Source organism: Leptonychotes weddellii, chromosome 1, assembly GCF_054177405.1.
Source record: "Leptonychotes weddellii isolate Sample4059 chromosome 1, ASM5417740v2, whole genome shotgun sequence".
NCBI lineage: Eukaryota > Metazoa > Chordata > Mammalia > Carnivora > Phocidae > Leptonychotes > Leptonychotes weddellii.
In genome coordinates, this window is record NC_138369.1 from 108,080,745 (window position 1) to 108,102,726 (window position 21,982).

The following is a 21,982-nucleotide window of genomic DNA, read 5'->3' on the forward strand; positions in this document are numbered from 1 at the left end:
AGAAGATGGGCATTCTCTTCTCTTTGGGCTAGGAAGACACCAGAAAGCAGGCAGATATGGATCAAACGCAGGTACTGGCACTCATTAGCTGCCTCGGTTGTGTGACTTAATCTCCCTGAGCCTCAGGTCCTTTGATGGTCAGATGAGAATGAGACCAGTACCGACCTCAGTGGGTCGTGGTGGTGACGTGAAATGTTAATGGTTTTGGCTCGTACAACACACACCATGCATCTTCCACTTCCCCTTACCTCCCTGCTGGCCGAACCCCACGCCAGCAGAACAGCCTGCTAACCATCTGTAAATTTCACTTTCCTCAGCTGCGAACTGATGAAGGCTAATATATGGGAAAGCATTAAATCCATGTACCGATGTTAGGAAATATCATTAGTAGCAACCAGCACTCCTCCCTCAAAACTGTATTTCATGGAAGAAGAGAGGAAGAAGCATCTCTCAGGCGGTTTCTCCCCCACCTGCTTACCACGAAATGTTGATATACTTTTATATTAGTATCCCCTGAGAGGGATTAAACCGTGCTTTATAGTTATTTTCATTTTCATTTTGTGCATTTAATTCATGCTTTTATTTCCGTGCCCATACTCTCGGGTAAAATTTGAGAAAACCAGCATTTGAAATGCTAAAGACAAATATTAACAGTAAGCACCTTGATTTTTACTTCTCCTTGCACCCACAATCCAAAAGGGATATTTAGAAAACACACAAGATTAAAAAAAAAAAAAAAAAAAAAAACAAGCATCAAGAGAAAAAGAAATGTGGGGCACCTGGGTGGCTCAGTCATTAAGCGTCTGCCTTCCGCTCAGGTCATGGTCCCAGGCTCCTGGGATTGAGACCCGCATTGGGCTCCCTGCTCCACGGAAGCCTGCTTCTCTCCCTCTCCCACACCCCCTGCTTGTGTTCCCTCTCTCGCTGTGTCTCTCTCTATCAAATAAATAAAATCTTTAAAAAAACGAAAAAAGAAAAAGAAAAAGAAATGTGAGTTCGCCTGGGGTGAAACGTGCCTTAGAGTCCTCAGTGCCTAGCAAAGGGCCCAGTACTTTCTCCATCTGGAGAAACAACACAACTTCAATCTACCATCACCCATTAATGAAAAGAAAAAGTTAAAAACTCAATCTGAAAGGCACTAACACCCTTCTACTGATAGGCATTTCCACTGAGTAAATAGGAGGGCCATCTGTAGCCTATAGATGTGCATGGCCTTCAACTCTGAGCTATTTAAAATACACAGACCTTAACCCCCATTACCTGTACCGTTGAGAAGATAACCTTGATGGACAGGCAAAGCCTGGGATCGAACCTCATCCTACCATCTCCTACACACCACACATGCCTCATGGCTTTCAGAGAAACCCCAGTGCACCTAGTCACTCTGAATTGTATTCTCATTCAGGATGCCAAATGTTAAATAATCATAATCAAGACCAAAAATTCTGGAGCTTTCTCTCTCTCTCCATTCTTAGTACAAGCCCCATTTTTTCCCCTAATGGCTAATCATTTTTCCTCTCTCCTTTCTGCCAATCTCTCGGTTCTTCCCACCTGCCCCAGTGTTTCTTCTGGCCAGTGCAACACTAGCTTTGCATGGATATCATGCCAGAAGAATGGAAGTTTATATTCACAATTTTGTAACAAACAAATAAGGCAAAGTTAAATAGAGAGAAATCAGAAGCCTGATGAGAGCAGCAATTTATACAGGGTTCTTTGGTCCACGAAGAATCTTAAAAGAACCCCAATAACATCAATCTAAAGAGGTTCCCAGCATCTGGCTATAGAAATATACAATTCTGGACTGTCAAAGCATCTCCTCTGACAGTGAAGAATAAAACATCTCCTTACTCCGGTTATCTGATGCTGGATAACCAACCACTTCAAAACTCAGTGGCTCAAAATAACACCTTTTTACTGTCATTCATGGTTCTAGGGGCTTGCCTCCCATCTGAAGCTGGAATCACCTGAAGGCTTTTCCTCACATGTCTGGCACCTTGCTAAGATCATTGGTTGGCATCCCTCTCTGCACACAACCTCTCCAACCAAGTGTCTTGAGCTTCCTCCCAGCATGGCCATCTCAGAGTAGCCAGACTTCCTACATGGCAATTGGCTCCTCCCAGGGCAAGTGTTCTGATACACAGGAAATGAAGGCTGCAGGCTCTTAAAACCTCTGCCCAGAAAACTGGCACAGAGTCACTTCTGCCATACTTTATACAACAAAGCAGTCATCAGACCCATTCAAATTGAAAGAGAAGGAGGAACAGACCCCAGCTCTCAAGAGAAGATCTGAGTGTGAAGATGGGCATTACCACCCTATGCTCAGATAGCCTTGCATGGTCTCTGTTACAAACGTAGGGCTGATGGCAGACTGAGCCCCAGTGGATCAGATTTGTGCACATGTAGATACCCACTCCCACGGGACATCATAATCTAAATGCTGGGCAATAGAGGCACTGGTCAACTGTGCTAGTTAGCTATTTACAGCGCTTTCATTGCACTGCGGGTCACCAAGGTTGGGGAAGTGATTAGAAAGAAAGAGTAAAAGAGTTTTCTTTGATCACTAATAATCATCCAATTTACATATTTGCCGCATGTGTTTTAAAGTCTTCTGGGTTTGGGGCGCCTAGGTAGCTCAGTTGGTTGACTGCCATTGGCTCAGGTCATGATCCTGGAGTCCTGGGATCGAGTCCCACACCGGGTTCCCAGCTAGCGGGGAGCCTGCTTCTCCTGCTGACCCTCTCCTCTCTCATGCTGGTTTCTCACTCTCTCTCTCTCTCTCTCTCAAATAAATAAATAAATAAATAAAATCTTTTTTAAAAATAAAATAATAAATAAAAATAATAAAATAAATTAAAGTCTTCTGGGTTTAAAAAAAAACAAATACCATTAGTAATTTCATGGAGGTGCAATAGGTTTAGCTTCAGATTTTGATCATTATAGGAGTTCACTGCTCATCTTCTTGTACTGGTCCTCCAAGTGCAAATGAATGGATAATTAGTTACTGAACACACAGATTTTCAGGACATTAGCAATGTAATCCTGAGCGTGAATTCCTATTGTGAATATTCATTTAGATAAGCCGCCAAACTTCAGGTGATTTTAAATTAGATCCAGAAATCAATCCTACTAATACTGGAGACTATATCTGTATATAAAACTGTTCATTAAAGCCAGGCAAGAAAGAAGTAACTCCTGGAAAGGCCAACTGGGCAATTACACCAAAGCTTATCTCCACCAGTGACTCGTTAATGACTATCTCTGGCATTCTAGGCCCTAGAAGAACACACAAAGGACAAGGCAAGGAGTTTTCTGTTTTAGATGACTATTAAGCCCTGTGGGAGTTAGTTCTCTTTGAATCCTTTGTCTTCCCCCTTCCTGATAACTGCAACCAAGTAGGTGGCTTTTTTGCCCTGCTTCTCTGGTTTCATAACCGCCTATTTCAAATTTGCTGAGTGACTTCTTCAGAAATCTCAAACCATCAATTACTTGAGTTCATCCTTGCCCCACACAGTCAAAATAAGGTAGGGCAGCTCCAATAACTCTTCAGTGTGGGGAAAAGCAGCTCTTCCCTGGTGAGGACAAGGCGAGGGGGACAGTGAGGCAACATCAAGTTCTTCTTGCTTCACCAGCATCAGGTGGCCAGGGTACAGCACGAAACAACAGCTTACGATGACTGGGACGGGCACGGAGGAGAGGGTGCGTAGTATCAGCATGGAAACCGGGTTACAAAAATCCCGGGGAAAAAGAGATAACTAATTAGAGATATCTGATCAACACACACAAACCGGAATGAATTTTCAAAGATGTTGCCCTTTTTGTGTGTGCGAGAACTTAAGCCTTTTTCTGAGCACCAGAAAAGTTAACAGCCGACAGAAGGATTTGGTGATAGAAAATAAGAAGAAGAAAATAAATCATGAAAGAGCCATTCATTGAGCCCTTATAATAATGCCAGGTAGATACTATGACTAATCCCATTTTACACATGAGAAAAATGGAACACGAACCATACATTTAATAACCTGCCCAAGAGCACTTAGCAAGCCAGGGAGCAGAGCTGGCCAGCAATGAAGTTTATACTCTTAACTACCACTAGTATAGAAGAAGAAAAGGGGTTTTCTGACTAGACAAGGCTAGTTTCTAATCCCAACTCCACCATTACTGTGCTAGTCATGTGACTTTAATTGTTAACCTCTCTGAGCCTCAGTTTCCCCACCAACAAAAGGAGATAACCACTTAGTTCTTTCAATTGCTGGGAATTCCCAGAACATAGATGGTTTTCAATAAATGACAGCTATTTTTATTATGCAGGCCAGAGGGAAAATGGTCCAGTTAAACAAAAATAAACCACAAAAATGAGAAGGAAACCTGGAAGCATTAAGAACATGAACATCCCATGCTGAGCTCCTGAGGAAAACCATACCTTGAAAAGGGCTCCCTCTCTACAGCCTTGACCCTCTCCTCACATGTGGATTGGACACAATCTTGAGACAGTATGTATAGCCTGTGTCCACAACTCAGGGAATTAATACAGATTTTCCTCTTCCTTTTACCTAGAGATACATAAATATATAATATATAACATACAAAAATACGTTTTCACTCCTATCCAATCTTTTCTAACTCTAACAGGTCCTTACATCTGATTCTAAATTAAATTCTCTTCAGACACAGCTCTGATTAAATCTCACTGGCTTCAGAGCCATTGAAGGATCTTTAATGCTAATAGAATAAAATCCAGTCTCTGAGGTCTGGCCTCCTCTACCCCACAGCAGAGATTCAGGCTTCCATTTTTTTTTTTTTTTAAGATTTTTTTTTTTTTAAAGATTTTTTTTTTTTTTATTGAGAGAGACAGTGATAGAGAGCATGAGAGGGGGAGAGTCAGAGGGAGAAGCAGACTCCCCGCCGAGCAGGGAGCCCGATGCGGGACTCGATCCAGGGACTCCAGGATCATGACCTGAGCTGAAGGCAGATGCTTAACCAACTGAGCCACCCAGGCGCCCCCAGGCTTCCATTCTAATCCTATCTCCCCTCATGCCTCATCTGGAACTCCCCTTCAAGGAAGGACAAGGCCCCTCAGCCCACTTGTCCCTGGGCATAGATACCTGGCCGGTTCCCTGAGCATCAGCTCCTGCTCATCTTTTCCTGTTCAAATCCCTTCAACCTTTCCACGCCCCACTAAAGTGCCTCCTTTTCCAACAAAACTCCTGATATGGTCTGAATGTTTGAGCCTCCTCTAAAACCCGTATGTTGACATTCTAACCCCCAAGGTGACGGTATTAGGAAGTGGGCCTTTGGGAAGTGATTAGGTCATGGGAGTGAGCCTCATTAATTGGATTAGTGCCCTTATTTTTTAAAGGGATCCAGAGAGCCTCCTTGTCCCTTTCACCGTGTGAAGATGCTATAAGTCTGTGACCCAGAAAAGGGCCCTTACCCAACCATGCTGGCATCCTGACCTCAGTGTAATAAATTTCTGTTGTTTATAAACTGCCCAGCCTGTAATACTTTGTTATAGCAGCCTAAACAGACTAAGACACGCATCCCGTAAGCAGTTCAGCCCCCAGTAAATCATTCTCTTCTTCCTCTAAATCCCTACCATGTATGAGCCTTTCTTCTCTCCATTGCACATATGTATAGTTCAGTATTGTGATGTAACTTCCCTCGGAGACAGTTCTTCTCTCTCCAATGATACCATATGCAACTTGAGAGAACATATATGATTTAGGGTATAGGTTTGTAGGCAGGCAAATCTAAAGTCAAACCCCAGCTCTGCAATTTTCTAGCTGTATGACCTCGAGCAAGCTATTGAACCTCTCTAAATAATATTTTCCTCTCCCATAAAATAGGATAATAATACTAGTTCCCACCTCTGATTTGAGGGATGGCTCATGCCAGGCACATATAAGTGCTTAATAATGTCAGCTATAATTATTACCAATATCCATTTTTCATATACTTTTCTATCCCCCACAGCACCAACTAGCTAATCTATTTATCTACCTACCTATCCATCCTTTCATCTTTCCATTTATCTGTGTAAGACACTCAATGAATCTCTGCCCATTGCCTAATTTAGATGCACCAATCCTTCTCACCTTTCCATTTCTCCAAGAAGCACAAAGCTGTTCCTAACTTATTAATCTGGCATTGAAACTCAAGAAGATTCTCCAGATAGGATCTCACACAGAGCATGGTGATTTCCAGGAGGCTGAAATGGGAGTGAAAAGTGATCATTTCCTTAGTTCAGATATGCTGGTTTGAAGAACAGCTGAATAATTCATTAGGTCCTTTAAAGTGCATGGATCAGATTCTACTCTTTGAGAAGCATTTTACCTTGAAGTAAACTATTTTTCATTCTCCTTTGAAATGAGAGGTAGATAACAGACTGCCTCTGTTTAACGAAACTATAATAAAGGTCTAAATGATAACGATCCCTTAGACTTGCAGAGTGCATCACAGTTGATAAAGCACACTCATATCTATCACCCCATTCCATCCTTCCAGCAGCCCCATCAGACAACCAGAGAGCTTCTCTCAGTGTGATAAATGGGAATGCTCAGGAATGTTCAAGAGCTTTCCCAAGTGCCAGTTTGTTGGTTCAAATCTTCCAGCTCCTAATTCAGTGCTCCTTTTACAGCACTACAGGATTTAAAACTATTTGGACATCTTTGCAAAGAGATAGCCAGCTGGAAAGAATGAAACCCACTGCTAATTTGTATTTTGGTTAAAGTACTTGTGTTATCACCTTGGAGATTATGAATGCAAAGCAAAAATGTCAAATGGTATTTAATGCAGTTCTATACAACATGAGACTCAGTGGGAGACCTCAGTGGAGAGTCTGTTTTAATGCTAGCCATTTTCAGGGTCTTTCATTCTTGTTCTCCTAGCAGTAACACAGGAGTATACAGCTCCAACCTCCAGGGATTTCCCGTGACGATACTCAGGGTGGACCACAACTGGATACTCTTCCTAGGTCTAGTGTTCTATCAGGCCCCCTCACTCACAGCCTTCCAGCTGCCCAACCAGCTACCTGGCTCCCCCTCAGACATAGAGTGTGTTCTATCTGAACACCCGGGCCATTCAGGGGCTACTCCCATCTGCAGCCTGCTCCCTTACCTCATTCACACCTTTGCACAATTACCTCAGAGAGGCCTTCAGCCCATCTTACCTCATTCCCATTCCCCTCCCCTCCCCCCACACACACCCAGTCACACTTCCCTACTGTTCCATCATGGTACTTATCACTACCTGACATTTTACAAACTTTTTATCTCTCTGTTTATGACCGGTCTCCCCGCTAGAATGTAAGCCCCATGAGGGCAGGGCTTTGACTAGTTCACAACTACACCACCAGTACTTTGAATAGTCCCTGACAATAAGAAGCTCCCAATAAATACTTGTTGAATAAGGCAATACAGCCTACACATTGCCCTGTTTAGAATCTCTACTTCTTCCAATGTGAAAAGATTCTTACAGATGAAACTAAAAGAACAAAAACAAATCTCGCAACTAGGAAAAATGCAAAGAAAATTAGTGCCATGGTAGGGACTCACAACATGTGGGCAGAAACCCTGGGACCACAGCAACCATGACTGCAACTAGGTGACATCACTAGAGCTGATACCATGCAGTCGGTAAGAACAGATTAATGACCAACACTCCTCTCCCATCCCAACCAACTGGCATCTCATGGCCTAAGGTAATTCCATCAAATGCCTCAGGCTATTCCTTTTGGAAAGGGGTCCAAGTTATTTCTTGGATTGTGCACATATGGCAGCAAACTGGCATGCATCATGGGGGAGTAGCCCAACATAACATTACACCCTTCAGTCTCATGGGATAACAACTACTCAACATCAGTCATGAAGTATTCTTGCTAAAAACATTTAACCTGAATGTAATAAAGAGAAAATCATCACATGTCCAGAATGTGGGATATTACACAGGGCAACTGGCCAGGACTCCAAAAAAGTTAATGTCAGGAAGGGAAAAAAAAAAAAAGACAGGAAGACTCTCCTAGATAAAGAAAGAAAGAAAGAAAAAAAAGAGAGAGAGAAAGAAAGAAAAAAGGAGAGAAAGAAAGAAAGAAAGAAAGGAAGGAAGGAAGGAAGGAAGGAAGGAAGGAAGGAAGAAAGAAAGAAAGAAAGAGGTTGGATCCCGGGGTTGGGAAAACAGCTATAAAATTAAGAAACCAGAAAAATTGAATATGGACTGCATAACTTACAAAGGTTCCATCAGCTATACCCATTGACTCTGTTATTGAAAGCCAAGATCCAATTTGTCATTAGTCACCCCTACAAGTAATCATTCTGCATTTTCCACATACATCATGTCCTCTGGTTGCATACATCTGGTCACAATAAAATCTATATCCTGAGTTCAATAGGGCTTAGCCTCATGGAGCATCTTTAATGCTAATTGGAGGAGACAGAGTTTGTAAATCCTTATTTACAAGATGATTAGGAAAATTGTATTTCCTAAGCCTGCCTTTTGCATTTCTACTATTCTTTCCATATATTTCTCCACCCCCTCCCTCTCCCTTTGCAGCAGGGGGAGGGTGCCTATTAACATTTATTAAAGTTCTTATAAAATACTACTTCAGCCACTAAATTGTAAATTCCTTTAGAGTAGAAATGATACCTAGTTATTCTTTGCATTCCTCGTGGCAAACACAATGTCTCACATAGAGTACATAGCTCATAAGTGGCTATTGAATTCTAAAAATCACTATACTTTAATTTAGAACATGTAATGACTATTTATTGGCTTGAATTTTTAAATGACCCTGACTCTACACTGTAGTACACTACAAAATGTACTGAGGAACTAATACATTTCTCAGAGTTTGCAACTTTCATTCAATTACCAAGCCTTTTAAACATCTCATGAAATGTTTAACAATAAAGCTACTCTTCACATCTCAAGAAATATTCCTGAAGAAATTGGAAAATCAAGACATTCTTTCCATGCATAAAAAAATTCAGTAAGTGATTCAGTAAGTCAGTATCACACCTTATTTCAAAATGAGATGGCATGAAGAGCATTTGGTAAGACCTTCTGAATACTCTTATATCTATCTGTTAGAAAAAGGTCTGTTTCACCAAATAACCCTTGCATTATGATTTACCCACCTTTCTGCATTCCCATCAACTGCATCTTCCCTCACTCTCTTCAATGAGAAATTTTATACTTGCTTATTTCTTTAGTACTTATTGAATTGATTCCGGTAATGTGAAAGGTATTATAACATTTAAATATCATTTAACTTTCTGCTTTTCAGCTCACACCTTGCTTTTTAAATTTCCATTTCCATTTGTGAATCTTGACATTTGCAAATGTCCTGTATCATCAGGCTCTGAGACATTCACGTTCTACTTTACTGAAACCAGACTGCTCGTTGCACTTCAACAATTACATTTCTTTTACACTTGCTGACACTCTTTCATGACGATCTCCAAGACCAATACCTCCACTGGGGCCTCAGGTACCCCCTTCCGATAGTCAAAATGCTTTTCAAGACAAGCTTTCTCTCAGGCCACATAGCATATCCCGAAGAATTACCATGACCTAGTTCTAGAATGTCACTCCAGATAGATTTCAGCCAGCGGCAAACAATACACAAAGCATCTTTACTTTAGCCCCATTTCTAAGAACCGCTCCCTCTTTGAGAGATTAACCAGAGGAAGTCACCCCCTTGGAGAAAAAGAGACCATGTGTTTGGTCCCTATCCAGCCACTACCTGGCTACACAATCCGAGACGTGTGTCTCTGAGTTTTATTTAGTTTCCTCGTCTTTAAAATAAAGCAGTTATACTAGGTCACCCCTCACTTGCCTTCTACCTCTAAGATTCTGTAATTCCATTGAGTGTTCCTATGTGGGACAGAGGACAAACATGATTATCAAATTTTTTTTAAAAAAGCATAAACCTTTGGATAGCTCTTCTGTATTTTGCTACCTCAAAGTATTGGGGGCACACTGGCAACTTCCACAACGTTCTATTAAACCTTAGAGATTAAAACATGACCCAAACCAATGCCACAGCAATTGCACTCTTAGGTCTATACCCAAGAGAAATCAAACCATGTGTCCACACAATACTTGCACACAAATGTTCACAGCAGCATTATTCACACTAGCCAAAAAATGAAAATAACAAAAATGTCCATCAACTAATGAATGGGTAAAAAAAAAAAAAAAAAAGGTGGTACATCCGTACAATGGTATATTATTCAAAAAGGATTGGAATACTACTACCTGCCACAACATGAATGACTCTTGCAACTATTATACTAAGTGAGAGAAGCTAGTCACAAAGCTACTCACACATGTTATGTAAACCTATTTATATGAAATGTCCATTATAGGTAAATCTATAAATACAGAAAGTAAATTAACGGTTGCCTAAGGCTGGAGTGGGAAGAGAGTTGGAGGGAAATGGGAAATAACTGCTAATAAGTAAAAGGTTTCTTTTTGGAGTGATGAGATTGTTCTAACCATGATTGTGATGATGGTTACACAACTGTGTGAATACACTAAAATCCACTGAATTACACACTTCAAATGGAAGAATTATACAGTATGTGAATTACATCTCGACAAAACTGTTGTTAAAAAATTAACGCCCCAGAATTCTGCCTAAGGATAAAAGAATAAAAAAAAAAAAAACTTTCAAAGGAAGCCCTGGGTTCAAATCTCAGTGCTCCCACTCAATAGCTGTGTGATCTTGAGTCAGTCTCTTAAGCCGCATTTCCCTAGCCTGTGAAGTGGGGAAAGCACTGCAATCTCCCCTCCCCACGCTGGTGAGGATTAAATGAGGTAACATACAATGTCCAAGATATACTAAGCATTTAATAAATGGTGGCGGTTGTTGATGTCATTATGATCTCATTAATGGAAAATTGACTATTTTTTTCAATGAATTGACTTCAAAGCTCAGGCACTGAATTTAACTGCAAGTTTATAGCAGCCAGTGCCTAAGTGGAAACCCTCAAGTTTTTTCATTTTCTGACAACAGAAGTCAGTGCCACGAACCCATAAGCTGGCTATCCTATCAGTGTGGTGTTTTGTTTTTTTTTTTTAAGATTTTATTTATTTGACAGAGAGAGAGAGCGCACATGCAGGGGGAGTAGCAGGCAGAGGGAGAGGGAGAAGCTGGGTCCCCGCTGAGCAGGGAGCCCGATGAGGGCTCGAACCCAGGACCACAGGATCATGACCTGAGCCGAAGGCAGATGCTTAATGACTGAGCCACCCAGGCGCCCCTATCAGTGTGTTTTGACTCAACAAGAGGAAGGTCAGTAAGATCAAAATGGCTTTTAGCATAAATAGTTCCAAAGGAGAATGACAACAAACTTCCAGGTAGTCAAAATACTTCAATGACTTATGCCCAAGACTGGTCCTCAATGATTACCTTATTCATGCCTGACTTGTGAAGAGTTCTATTTCAACCATGATGTAGTAAGTGTTGGTGAGACAGGTCTGGTGCTGGCCTTTGGGGGGAGGGGGGGCGGAAGGAACAGACCTGGTCCCTGCCTTTGGGGGAGTTTGTATTCTAGCATTCAGTCCTAAACCCATGTTAAAATTTACTTTCACCTTAATTTTGCCACCATATGAAAAATAATAAATCTGCTCAGTACATGAAGGCAGGTAGTCAAAAGGAATAGCAACACTCAAGGTGGTGCTCAGGTCTCTGGGCATTTCGGAGGCTCAGTTCCCCTCAGAGCCTGGAGCATAGAACTCTGCACCCTGGGCTGAGAGGTCAGAGTTCTGTTCCTAGCTCCACCACTGGGCACCGTGAGTCTAAACCACTTCACCCCTTGGTGTTTCTGTTTCCATCATTAAAATAGGCAGGGCCAAGCCTAGACATTTAATTAAATTTCTCCATCACTTAGGACCAAAAAATGCTTACGCTAGTTGCACATAAATTTTTCCCAGCTTTACTGATATAATTGACATAGAACCTTGTGTAAGTTTAAGGTGTACAACATGACAACTTGATATATGTAAAATTGAGAAATGATGACAATAAAGTTATTTAACGTATCCATCTCTAGCTGCACGGAGAGTGCTAATGACAGTGACAGTTCTCAGTATAAATTAATAAATTGGTACAATGTTCCACACAAGACGCTAAACACTCCCCTGTACTCACCCGTGCGTGTGCGTGCACACACACACAAAACCCAGAGAACATAAAGTGAGGTCCCTGGCAGAAATGACCCATTACGGTAAATTCACCCGTGTGAGAGGTGTCCTCTAGGGAGACAGCCTACCAACCTAGCCTCTAGAAAACACACATTTCTTTCCATGGCCCTTGTATGGTACTGCACGTAAAGTAATACTATGGCTCAACTTAGATGCATATTCTTCCTCTGAGGTCATCCTATTATCGGCCTTTTGGGTATCCATGATTGCACGCCACCAATACACGTACACCTTTATACATATGCATTCAAATTTCACATGCTGCTTCTAATTGGGCCATTTACTTCTGTGAATTAGTATATCAGACTGGAAATATGAAGATAATATTTATATGGTTTTTAAAAACTAGCTAAATGGTGTCTGCTTTAACTCAATACTTTGTTTTTTAAACTTTCTACTTTCTCAAAATACCTTCTTTTGTTTTACTACTTTTTTAAGAACTGCTATCAGAAAATGGGAAAATAAACTTACTTTTGGCAATTATACAGTCATCAAACATCTAACATGGGGTTCGGCAAAATGGGGTAAGGGGAGTGGGAGATACGGGCTTCCAGTTATAGAGTGAGTAAGTCATGGGAATGAAAGGCACAGCATAGTGAATATAGTCAATGACATTATAAAAGCATTGTATGGTGATAGAGAGTAGCTACACTTGTGGTGAGCAAGGCATAAGGTACAAACTTGTGGAATCATTACGCTGTACACCTGAAACTAATGTATTATTGTGTGTCAACTATACTCAAAAAAAAAAAAAAGATCTAACATGTACAGAAGTTGTACTATGCACTCAGATACAAAGATGAAGAATATGGGACCCTAGTTAGCCTTAACTCTTAAAGAGATCACTGTCCAGTGAAACTGTAGTAAAACAATTTTTTTTATTTTTTTAATTAAAAAAAATTTTTTTTCAGCAGGGCCTACGGGGGGAGCGTGAGGGACGCCATGAATTCCATTTGGAGGCATCTTTGAGCTCGCCGAGTAGACACCATGAGCAAAGCTCACCCTCCCGAGTTGAAAAAACTTATGGACAAGAAACTGTCACTGAAATTAAATGGTGGCAGACACGTCCAAGGAATATTGCGGGGGTTCGATCCATTTATGAATCTTGTGATAGATGAATGTGTGGAGATGGCAACTAGTGGGCAACAGAACAATACTGGAATGGTGGTAATACGAGGAAATAGTATCATCATGTTAGGAGTCTTGGAGCGAGTATAAACAATGGGTGTGTTCATCAGAAGAAATCAACTGCTTCCACATGGCCCCTCCATAGTACCTGTTTTACTACAATATAAAAATCAGGTCGTGTGCATTTTCATCTTGAACTTTTTGGTTAAATAAACTTTTATGATAGTCAAAAAAAAATTTTTCAGCTTTATTGAAATATAATTGACATATAACATTGTGTAAGTTTAAGGTGTAAGAAGTGTCAATTTGATACACTTATATATTGCAAATGATTATCACTGTAGCATTAGCTAACACCTCCATCCAGTCACATAATTACCATTTCTTTTTTGAGGTGAGAACATTCAAGATCTACCCTCTTAACAATTTCCAAGTATATAATACATTATTGCTAACTATAAGCACAAGGCTGTGCATTAGATCCCAGAACTTACTCATTTTCTAACTGGAAGTCTATACCCTTTGACCAACATCTCATTTCCCCCTGCCTTGGCCTCTGAAAAAAAAAATTTTTAATCGACCAAATTAATTCTCTTCATTGGTATAAAAGAGTGAGTTCTCATTAGTGTTCTAATACCTCCTAGGTGGGTTGACTGAGCAGTTGAAATCTTTGGAAGCTTAGAATCCTCCTCTGCACAAATGAGAAGGCAGACCAAGAAGTCTATCACACTCCTTCTCCAATGAAGATATGTGCTTTTGATTGCCATTTTAAGCCAGGCTGAACTTTCCCTCAGTTTTTATAAGGTTCCAGGGCTAAAGCTGAAGATATTTTAGCCAATGTGCAAATCAGTCAATGTGTAGCACTGTGTCAATATGTGAATAGTTACGTATTACATCACTATATAAACCTTACACAAGCTACTAAATAGAGGAAATGACTACAATCACCCAGACCATTTAAAACCAAATTCTTTACATTAAAAAATACTCTGAATTCATATATGTTGGTGCATTGTGTTTATATGCACTCCCATTCAATTTACACATGATTAATTTGTGTGCTTCAGAAAAAAGCAATGAAATCAATACCTGCTTTTAATATTCATATACTAATTTCAAAAACCACAATTTAAGCAACCTGCCAAATATTAAACCATGGGTATGTAAACTAGTAATTCTTCTCAGATATCTGTTAGTAATGTTATAAATAGTAACACTAATTCACACTAATATAAATGCCAACTTTTGGGCGCCTGGGTGGCTCAGTTGGTTAAGCGACTGCCTTCGGCTCAGATCATGATCCTGGAGTCCCTGGATCGAGTCCCGCATCGGGCTCCCTGCTCGGCAGGGAGCCTGCTTCTGCCTCTGACCCTCCCCTCTCTCACGTGCTCTCTCTCTCTCATTCTCTCTGTCTCAAATAAATAAATAAATAAATAATCTTAAATGCCAACTTTTTAGCACCTCTTTGGCTAAATAGAGAAGTATGAATAATTTGACTCTCTACAAATTCTAATTTTAAGAAATTATATTTATCACTCATGTTATATTTATTACCCATACCTACATAGTATTTATCCTAAATTCTATGCAGAAGACAACCCATTGGTAATTTTTTTCATATTAAAAAAAGGTTTAATGTGAACAATATGGGTTCTACTTAATCAAAAAAAAAGGAAGAAATAACAGCAACATGAATGTAAAAATGCACATTTTTTTCAACATCAAAGTCATCTTGGAATACACACAAAACTATTTTAAGCAGGAATGAGTTTTATTCAGGTCTACCTTGCTTCAAATCTCTACCCATTTTAACTGGAGCTCCATCCTCTCTAGACCCTTCAAACCTTTACCCCTTCTCAGCCCACCCTGCCACTGTTAACCCTGCCCTGCTTTCCTTATAAGGCCACAGATTCCTCAACTCCAGCCACAGGTACCAATGACTGAGGAGGGGCAAAGGTTAAGGTCACCGGATTTGGGGAGGGCAATGAACAGCAAGAGCCAGGTGTTGAATGGCCATCTACCTGGACAAATAATTGTCAAGAATGATGAAGACAGGTGCAGCCACTATGGAAAACAGTACGGAGGTTCCTCAAAAAAATTAAAAATAGAACTATCATATGATCCAGCAATTCCACTTCTGGGTATTTAACCAAAAAGAATGAAAGAAAACACTAACTTAAAAAGATTTTGCACCCCCATGTTCACGGAAGAAGTACTTACAGTAGTTAAGATATAGAAACAGCCTAAATGGGTACATGGATAAAGAAAATGTGATACTGAGAAAAATCCTCCCTGATTTCTAGCATTAAACCATCTGCTTTTGATCCCCTTTTCTTAATCAAGTATAGTCGAGTGCCTCCATAATCTAAGAGCATGGGCTAGTTTATTAAGCTTGTGAAAGTTTATAAACCTTCCCATACTCAGCTTCCTTTGCTGTAAAATGGAACGGAATGTCCACTCTTCAAAGCAGTTGTAAGATTTAAATACGATAACAGATTACGGTAGCTGCCACAGAGTCGGGTGCTTAACATACAGTAGCGATTATTGTTACCCTCTAAGGCCTGTCTCCCTCAACAACAAAGCACACTTTCTCTCACATTAATTAAAGATTCCATTTAGAGCCCACTTCCAAGAGGCGTTCTAGCCACTGGGAAGGTAGCCATGAACAAAACCAAGGGAAAATCCTTGCCCTCGTGGAGTTTACAGCCTAGCAGGGGGAGAGAGACGGGCAATAAATAAAACAGAGAAGTAAATTATATGGTGTTAGACGATGCCAAGCCCTATGGAGTCGCAATTTATGAAAGTGTGTTCTGGGAGGCCTCACTTAAAGATGACATGCGTGTAAGCAAAGATCTGAAAGAAGCGAGTAGCCAAGCAGATATCTGGAGCAGAGGGGTCCTCGGAGGGCCGAGGCAGGAGCATTCTGGACCATCTGAGGAATAGCAAAAAGGCAGGTGTAGCTGAAGCCAGTGAGCAAGGGGAAGAACAGCAGATGAAGGCAGAACAATGAGGGGAAGAGGGCAGGAGGGGAGCAGATCCGGCCTGACAGGGCCTTGAAGGCCATTGTAAGGAATTCAGCATTTACTTCGAGTGAGTAGAAGAGTAGGAGCCCCTGGTGAAATCTGTACGGTGGCATGATCCAACTTAACCTTTGTTAGGATCACTCTGAACACTGTTGAGGACAGGCTCAAGGTCAAGGAAGGAAGAGGAAGACCAGTTAGGAGACTATTTCAGTAATTTAGGACAAAGACGATAGTGGCTGGTTGATGTCAATAAAAGTGAGAAGTCGTTGGATCCTGGATCTATTTTTGAAGGGAATATAATACCCAAAGGATTTTCTGATGGATCCAATGTGCAGTGCAGAAAAAGGGAAGGGCCACTGATGACTCCCAAGGATTTTGTCCCCAGCAACTGAAGAACCAAGGGGTCCTTTAGTGGGTAATGCCTTTATCTCTCCCGGACCACTGCTTCCTACCCACTAACAGCCCAAAGGTCTTCCTTGCTTTAAGAATAGAAGAGAAAGCATGTCAGCCTTCTGCTGTCCTAATCTCTCCTAATGCTTGACACTAAATTTCCTTGCAAAATTGCACTGTAACCACTGCCTTCACCTCCCCCTGCCTCTACAACAGACCCCTCCCCTTCCCTCCCAGAGAACACTCCGGCAGGGCCGTGAGGACATTCCAATCATCCAGCCCAGCCTCTGGAATTCTGTACTACAGCGTACCCTTCTTGCTACACTGTAGCACTTGGCACAGCCTCAATACCTCCTTCCTCAAATTCTGGCCTTGGTGGGAAGATCCGCTGTCCTGACTTACTGTAATGACTGTGACCATTCCTTCCACAGTCTCCTATCTCCTTTACTCTCTCCTTCATTTCTGCTCTCAAGTATCACACTCTAAATTCCTCTCTGTCCCTCTGTGCACTACCAGGACCTTCTACTCACAGCCATTCTGACTGTTCCCTACATGGGGTCCCTAGCCACCAGCTCAGCGTCTAGAACATCGCTGATTGCACAAATGAACGAATCAATCAATCCGTCCATCAGTCGTCACGTCTCTATTTAGTTTTCATCTGGCTCCCAAGCTCCTGCTCTGTTATTACAGCACAAGCTGCACATTCCTGTTCAGTTCTCGGAGTCTAAATGAAACACGCCATCTTAACTCTCCCTCCACATAGCAGGCTGCTTCATTCGGACTACCGCATTTATTTTAAGGATGTAATGATCCCTGTATAAAAACTTTTATTTCCTCAAGACTAAGATTTCTCCAAGAGCCTCCCTTCGGCCCTCTTCAATTCTTTTTACAATGCTACCAGCTCAATTTTCTAGAACACTAGTTTGATCATGTCATTCATCTAATCAATAAGGTTTATTGGCTCCACATTGCCTTCAGAAGTTGAGACATAGAGGGAGACAAACAGAGAGACAGAGAGAGAGAGAGAGAAGGAAAGAAAAAGAGGAAGGAAAGAGAGAGCACAAGAGAATATTATCTAGGCTTGATTTTGGCTATTTTTTCTTTTCTTTTCTTTTAAATAAACGTTCTTCTTTTTGGCCCCACCTTGCACACCAGTTTTATTCCAAGCTGTTCCTCAGGGCTGCTTTTTAGATACATTTTCTCCTCCTAAATTCTGACATACTCCATCTAGCCCCTTGACTAGCCAAAGTATAATACAAGCCCTTTGCTATATATTAGAGACTTTTAAAGTCTAGTCTGTATCAACCTGTCCAATCTTACTCCCCACAAATGTCTGCCAAAAACCCATTTTCTCCCTTCAGATGGTCTCTCCACCCCTCCAACAAGCCTTATACACCAGTGTTCTCACAGTTCCTTGCCTGGTTGTTTTCTCCTCCAGCTTCTCTTTGTATCTTGTACTACGTGTTCATCAATGCCCCACTCAAATCCTGCACTGCCCCAGAAGCCGTATACACACAACCCGGCCAAGAGTGGCTTGCAGCATTCCTGTCCTAGAATGTACTGTACTTGCCACTCCTATGCTGCTGATAACACTGGTTCTCAAGTGGGGCCCTGGAACCAGCAACAGTATCACTTCATTAAAATGCAAATGCTTCCGTGTGCCACCGCTCATGGCCCCCCAGCCCTACTGAATTAGAATCTCTAGAGGCCGAGTCCAGCAATCTGTGATTTAACACACTCTCCAGGAAAGGCTAATGCACACTGAGGTTTGAGAACCACTGAAGTTTTATAATAAAATTTATAATAAAATTTATCTTGCCAACCAAACAATATGCAAAATGCCAAGAGCAGTATCTAATGTATAGCTGTCCACCCAGAAACTTGAGTTTTGTGACACCGTTCTCCGCGATGGCATCGCATTAAATATCAAGTGAATTTTGCCCCCAGCCCCTAATTTTGAGGGAAAAAAATCATGAGAAACAACGAAAGTACTCTAATTTTTAATATGAACCAAGAAAAAAATTAATATTGTTTTAATCAAAAGTTTAAGCTTTTTAATATTAGCACAAAATTAAATGCTTTTATCTAATATTTAATATGCAGTAAATAAAGAGACTCTTCTATTTCCTTTATAGTTCAGCTTTGGAAAAATAGTTCTGAAGTTTTGAGGTCTTACCTTAATCATGAATACAGGAGAAGGCACCTAAATAAAAATCCCTGCAACAAGATGAGACCTTAATTTTAAACAATCTGTATGTTACAGAAGATGAAAAGTCAAACCAAGTCAAGTTAGACATTCAGGTTTAATATTCTGCTTTCAGGAAATTCAGTAATAATGAGTCACACTTAGGTCCAGCCTACTTATTTCCACTCTTCAGACAACCACATTTAAGAAAGAATTCATTAAAAGGCCCAAAATGAAACATTTTTTGTCCTGGATATAAAGGAAATATTATTAACACTAAAAATGCCATGGGATACTATAATATGTTCCATTTATTCCCTATATTGATGAACTTTTTTCATGTTTAATGTGAAAAGGATACAGTGGTAGCTATGCTAGGTCTTAGCATAATTTTGTATACTGAGCCTCTTTGGAGTTTTATTGCCAAAATGTCCAAGATTCCATACCAGTACATTCTTTTTAATATAATTATTTTTAAAAACAGAAAGACTGGAAAAGACTATGCCAAAATAGTAAAAGGAGTTACCTCTGGTACCACATAATTTTTTTACTTCTTGTTTTTTTTTAAAGATTTTATTTATTTATTTGACAGACAGAGACAGCAAGAGAGGGAATACAAGCAGGGAGAGTGGGAGAGGGGGAAGCAGGCTTCCTGCTGAGGAGGGAGCCCGATGCGGGGCTCGATTCCAGGACCCTGGGATCATGACCTGAGCCGAAGGCAGATGCTTAACAACTGAGCCACCCAGGCGCCTCCTTCTTCTTTTGTAATAACCAATTTTTTTTTCAATGAGCATATATTAACTTTCAAAATCTGGAAGAAAAAAGTTTTAAGGACACATTTTTGTTTTATGTAAGAAATAGTACAATAGTTCATTTCTTCATTTAGGAGAATTGTGTGTGTGTGTGTATTTTTCACATCTCATTTAACACAAAAACTCTATAAGGTAAAATCATTATTCACATTTTGCGGATAAGAAAACTGAGTCACAGAGAAATTAAATATATTGTACATAGGACTCAAACATGTGCAGAATGACGTTAAAGCTTACTAGAGTCACCCATTGGGAAGCTGTCATCCAGCCTGAAACTTCCACCTTGCCTTTTGGCAAATCCCAAGACTGGTTCATTACTTCCTCTTGAGAATGTAGAAACAGAACGGAACAGCAAAAACAACAGACATTGGGTCATTATCCCATTTCTCTTATTCTACACTATGTCCTGATAACTCAAAAGGAAACAGACAAAACATATTACACATAAAAATTTGAGAATGCACCTTCATGGTGTCCTCAAAAGGGGGAACTGCAAGGGGAGATGGCCTCCTTAAGACTGAAACAAACAGCAAAAAGGGAAAAAAGACTGAGAGGAGGACAGAAATGAGAAACACACACACACACACACACACACAGAAGCCTAAAATCTCACTGCAAAAGCAGAGGCAGTAAAGAACAGAACTGGTACTGTGGAAAATAATATCCATACCATGAAAGACAAACAGGAAACACTCTACCAGAAGCAATTTAAAGGACAGATATAAAAATAAAGACAGGAAAGGTGACATATAAGGACCATAGGGGACAGAGATCCAAATCAAGCACATAGCTATTTCACAGGATGAAATTCAATAGGAAGGAATACAATTAATAAAAATAATAAGGGTAAATAAACATATGTGGATCAAAACCAGCTTCCAGGAGCAAAAGTACACTGAGTTCTAAGCAAAATAACTGAAAACAGATCCCACCTGTGCCCAAAAAAGTAACTTCTAATTTTTTTCAAAATTCATTTAACTAACCAGGCAGAAAATCAGGTTAACTACAAAGTAATATCAAACTAGACCCAAAGCTCTCTTTCACAATAGTAAACACCACAAGCCAATGAACCATCCACAAAATTTGGTGAGGAAAGGGTGGTGATAAAGTAACTGTATTCCCCAATTATTGTTCACAAAAAAAGGCAAAAGAAAAATTTTAAGCTAGACAAGAACTCATAAATTATGACAAATACATAATATTCACAAAAAAGTAAAGTATATATTCCAGGTAATTGAAAGATAAATCAAAAATAGAGAACTCGGGCGCCTGGGTGGCTCAGTTGGTTAAGCGACTGCCTTCGGCTCAGGTCATGATCCCGGAGTCCCTGGATCGAGTCCCGCATCAGGCTCCCTGCTCGGCAGGGAGTCTGCTTCTCCCTCTGACCCTCCTCCCTCTCATGCTCTCTGTCTCTCATTCTCTCTCTCTCAAATAAATAAATAAATAAATCTTTAAAAAAAAAAATAGAGAACTCAAAAATATAGTAAGTGCAAAAAACAATGAATTTAGTATAACCAATTTAATGCTAAACACAAAAGGTATCCCTGAAAAACAATGTATTGTTTTTAATACCTTCAAATTTGAATTTAACATTTAATCTTTTATAAAATAAGTATATACTATTAAGTTGAGATCAGATAACATAACATATATATATCCAAGCTATAATGTCAGATTGAATTAAACACTGGAAAGAGCAGGAGAAGCATGGGATCAAGGTAGGGATATAAGGTTTCACTCTTTGTTATGGAACAGGGACATTAAAGGCTCCCATTTTCCTATTAATTTGCATCATTTGAGAACTGCAGGCTTAAATACATATTTAAATTGCATTTTTGAAAAAATTCTATATAGAAAAACAAAAGAAACACTAAGGAAGATAGGACTTTAAAAAAGAGAGACAACAGGGGCGCCTGGGTGGCTCAGTTGGTTGAGCGACTGCCTTCGGCTCAGGTCATGATCCTGGAGTCCCGGGATCGAGGCCCGCATTGGGCTCCCTGCTCAGCAGGGAACCTGCTTCTCCCTCTGACCCTCCCCCCTCTCATGTGCTCTCTCTCTCTTATTCTCTCTCTCAAGTAAATAAATAAAATCTTTAAAAAAATAAAAAATAAAAAAGAGAGACAATCAAACATATCGTAAGTTTAAGTAATCAATAAAACCAAATGATTTAAACTCTCCCTCTGAAAGAAAACCCTCAGACTGGGTTCAAAAATAAAATCTTATTCACAATATATACTTTTATCAAA

At 40.3% G+C, this 21,982-nt stretch overlaps 1 protein-coding gene and 1 pseudogene across 8 annotated transcripts in view; one reads left to right on the forward strand and one right to left on the reverse strand.

The window, feature by feature from the left end:
* TNIK (TRAF2 and NCK interacting kinase) overlaps positions 1–21,982 on the reverse strand; it is a 355,853-nt gene that overhangs the window by 310,656 nt on the left and 23,215 nt on the right. The gene's annotated exons all lie outside the window — the stretch shown is intronic.
* Positions 13,115–13,580, forward strand: LOC115943890 (small nuclear ribonucleoprotein G pseudogene; annotated as a pseudogene).